Source organism: Hylobates moloch, unplaced genomic scaffold, assembly GCF_009828535.3.
Source record: "Hylobates moloch isolate HMO894 unplaced genomic scaffold, HMol_V3 SCAFFOLD_19, whole genome shotgun sequence".
Lineage (NCBI taxonomy): Eukaryota > Metazoa > Chordata > Mammalia > Primates > Hylobatidae > Hylobates > Hylobates moloch.
Genome location: NW_026652294.1, coordinates 46,529,915 through 46,530,453, shown reverse-complemented (window position 1 = coordinate 46,530,453; position 539 = coordinate 46,529,915).

The following is a 539-nucleotide window of genomic DNA, read 5'->3' as shown; positions in this document are numbered from 1 at the left end:
TACACTGAGACCACAACACGACCCCAATACAAGCTTCTCATCTGAACGTCCACTCTTCTGGCATTCTGAGATGACTTGTGAAATTGACTAACCAAGGTCTTAAAACACTTTTAAGAAAGAGAGAGAGAGAAGGAAATGGAGTTGGGGTTAATGGACAGTGGTTAAGGCAGAGCAAGGAGAACACAAGGATACAGAGAGAAATGCTAATAAGAGAGAGAGACACACAAGCGTGAGAAATAAGAGAGAAAAGAAAGAAAACCTTGCTCCCCTCCTGGTTCATCTTCCCATTTCAGAGCTCCCAGACCAAAAGGATTCAAAACTAGCATGCTTTCTACACCATCTAAACATACATTCCAGGTGATTAAATGCCACTTTTAAACATACAAAATAATTAGAATAAATTATAAATAAATTATCTTGGGATACAGAAGTGCTTTCTAAGCATAATTCCAAAGGCATAAATCATACAGAAAACATTGACACATTTTTACTTCTGTACTTTAAAAAACCATAAACAAAATGTAAAGGTAAGTAACATA